Raw genomic sequence first — 4,028 nt, 5'->3', positions numbered from 1 at the left:
GAGGAGTGGGACAACATTCCACAGGCCACAATCAACAGCCTGATTAACTCTATGCGAAGGAGATGTGTCGCGCTGCATGAGGCAAATGGTGGTCACACCAGATACTGACTGGTTTTCTGATCTACGCCCCTACCTTTTTTTTTTAAAGGTATCTGTGACCAACAGATGCATATCTGTATTCCCAGTCATGTGAAATCCATAGATTAGGGCCTAATCAATTTATTTCAATTGACTGATTTCCTTATATGAACTGTAACTCGGTAAAATTATTATTGCATGTTGTGTTTATATATATATATATATATATATATATATATATATATATATATATATATATATATATATATATATATATATATATATATATATATATATATATATATATATATATATATATATATATATATATATATATATATATATATATATATATATATATATATATATATATATATATATATATATATATATATATATATATATATATATATATATATATATATATGTGTGTGTGTGTGTGGTTTACTGTGTTTGCAGAGTGTTAGGCAATTTGGACCAGGGACAACTACTGACCCGAGTCGTGTTGGTGTTGGAAGGTCCACATAGCGAGCTGGCTGGCAAGCGTCTTATTAAACCACTCCACCAATCTGTCACTCTGTGGGTGACGTGGTGTTGTCTGGGTATTCTTTATGCCCAGCCATCTACACACCTCCCAAAACACTTGTGCTTCAAAGTTGCATCCCTGGTCACTATGCAGCTCCTCTGGAACCCCAAATGGGCTGAAATGGGCCTCACTGTCCATGGGAAGTGGTGCCCCCACCTGGTACTGAGGGAGTGGAGCATTGGAGTGGTTCAAGGGGTCCTTCCAGGCGGCACACGATCACAGCGACGCACGTAGGTTTCCACGTCGCAGTGGAACTGCCTCCAGTAGAACCATTCCTGGAGCCTGCCTAGGGTCCTGGAGACACTGAAATGTCCAGTGGCCGGTCTGCCATGCACAGCCTGCAGCACGGTCTCCTAGAGGGCTTGGGGAACCACCGCTTGTAACGATTTCTGTCCTGTCATGGATCTGTCCATGTATGGTACAACACACTTCCCCAAAGGCTCAAACATTCCCATTGCGCCACCAGCACTTTTACCTCTGAGGTGAGGGCTAACACCACATCCCAGGCTGGTACAGCTGATCTGCTGGTTATCATCGAGTCAGCGTCCAGACCTTGTTGATGCTAGAATGCCGCCTCTGGCAACACAAGTAGGGTTTCCATAACTACAGCGGCAGAAGTTATCCGCTCATCCAGGGACCGCTGTGTCTACCGTTCCTCCAATCAATGGCAGTGTTTATAGTCCTCAATGGAGCAGGTGCGATGGGACAGGGCATCCGCGTTGTTGTGCAGGTGGCCAGCACAGTGCTGGACAAAGTAGTCATAACCCTACAGTGCTTCAATCCAGCAAGCCACCTGTCCATCAGGATCATGGAAGTTAAGCAGCTACCGTCCATACGCAGATGGAAATTCCACCCATAAAGGTAGGGGGAAAGTGGCACACTACCTGTACTACAGCCAACAGTTCCCGGTGAGTAATACAATAGTTGCACTCTGTTGTACTCAAAGTACGGCTGTAGTTTGTAGGCTGTAATTGCTCTCCATCCGGGCCTTCCTGGGCCAGCACCACCCGATCCCCTTGTTACTCATGTCTATGTCCAGGATGAATGTTTTCCGGGGATCAGGGAATGCCAAGACTGGGGATTTCACAAGGGCCTCCCAGTTCTCCAAAGGCGGCTGTGCCATCAGTGTCCCAGGCAGACCGGACCCCTTTTTCGGTCAAATGGTGCAGGGGCCTGCCGATCTGTTCAAAGTCCTTCACAAAGCGACAATAAGAAGACGCCAGGCCCAGAAAACTACGCAACTCTGTTACAGTCCCAGGGACCAGCCAGTCTCATGCTGCAGCCACCTTAGTAGGGCCTGTGGAAATGGAGGGCAGTAACACTCTCAGCCAATCTACTACATCTTATTTTGCCATGAGTGTGTGCGATAGACTACAAACTAAAGACATGGATAACAGCATTATCTTCGTATTTTGCTCTTTTTGAAAGTAGAAGATTATTTATACCAAGTTAGTATATACTTTGGACCGTGTCTCTTGTGGTATAAGTGTTGCACACTTCTATTGCCTACCCAAAGTGATCATGAGATTTCCAATATTCACTGCCAGTGGCATAACTGGCAAAAGTCCTCAATTCATGGTTGTACCTGCATTGCATAAACCTAAATGTTCAGCAAGAATAGCATTTGAATTTTTATTGACAACTGAGATATGATCTAAAATAGATTTCCAAAATATTTGTGTATTGAGACCATGATCTATGACAAGAATATTTGCTTACATTCATTTTTTTATTATCTGTTCCTTGCACCTTGTGGTAAAATTTGAATTTCCTTAGAAGAAAATAATTTGTAAATGTGCTTTTCAGAACATGTTGATAGATTCTTGTGGTCTGAAAGATGCCATTAAGAACACTTACTCCGATCACTTGTAATTTCTGATAATAATTTGTGTGAGTGGGAAGGATTGAATATTGGAATTTGAGTTCATCAAATGAATACAAATATGCATAACTAGTTTTATGAGGTCCCCGGTTCAAATTCTGGCTCCCTCCCTGACTCACTGTGACACTGAGTGAGTCACTTAACCTCCTTGTGCTCTGTCTTTTGGGTGAGACGTTGTAATTGACTCTGCAGCTAATGCATAGTTCACACACCCTAGTCTCTGTAAGTCGCTTTGGAAAAAGGTGTCTGCTAAATAAACAAATAATAATTGAATATTATTGTCTGTCTTCTAGAAGCTGGTTGATCTCGAAACTTTGTTAAGTCGAAGGATCCAAGTGATTCTGTTTCAACAACATGACAAGGTACCCACTCCATACCCAACTTAAACCACTGTCAATCTGAGGACAACTGGAACTCTGCATGCCATGCTGTCCATGCGCCATTTTTTCTAATGCACAGAAAGATCCAAATAAACTTTCAAACATGAACTAGTGGTGACTGCTGGTTCAGATGCTACCCAATTGCAAAGGAAAGACATTAACAAAGCATACATAGACCTATTTTAGTTACTTCGCAAAACAGTTGTATACAGAACATTATCTACAATTCCTAATGCTAAGTGCGTCACTGAAATCACTGAAATAAGGCACATTACAGAAAGCGGACAAAAAATAATGAAATGAAAGCAGGATGTATTTCATCGAAAGGATTTTTCTTTGAGGAGAAGCCAGTCTGGACTATTTACCAAAGAGCAGGGCTGGTTGATAACAGGGTTGTATGGAAAAGCCTGGAGAAATCTTAGTTCTAGAGTTCATTTTTACATATTTCTCAATCTCCTACCACCACACTATAGTGAAAAAATAGAAATGAATTGAATTATAACAATAATAAAAGATTAGCAGATTACAATTCAGCCCCTTTAGTGCAAGTTGTCCTGCATATAGTACCGTTGATTTTCAATAACCTGCACTCAGACAGTATCAGAACCATGAATAACTCACTACTGATCTAAACAGCCTCCAGTCCCAAATGGTTCGGATCAGAGAAAGTCTATTTGAACCAGTGAGCTGCACAGTGTTCCCCGTTTGTAGCCAGTCTGAGATATGAGATTGTGTCAGTTCTGATAGTACTTGTAACTAGGACTGTGCCAGTATGTATGTTCTACTAGCTGCACAGGTAATGTGCATTAAGTATATATTAAAAATATAAATCCGGGAAGATTAAAAAATTGATAAATAAAAATAATAAATTCGTCTCTGTTTGTACCTTGCATTGCAAGATGCCAAATTCCAAATTTACTTCGAAACGCAATGAATAAGCAAAACCGGAGCAAATGTTTTATTGATATTGCGCATTTCCAGTAAAGATTACTCAGTAACACAATTTCACAACATCCAGTAAATGTCCGAATGAAAACAAAACCGCTTGCTGTCTCTGCACATGATGATGAGAAGTTCAGTCATTCTTAGCACGCCTCTTCAG

Source organism: Polyodon spathula, chromosome 3, assembly GCF_017654505.1.
Source record: "Polyodon spathula isolate WHYD16114869_AA chromosome 3, ASM1765450v1, whole genome shotgun sequence".
Taxonomy (NCBI): Eukaryota; Metazoa; Chordata; class Actinopteri; order Acipenseriformes; family Polyodontidae; genus Polyodon; species Polyodon spathula.
This window is presented reverse-complemented; position numbering follows the sequence as displayed.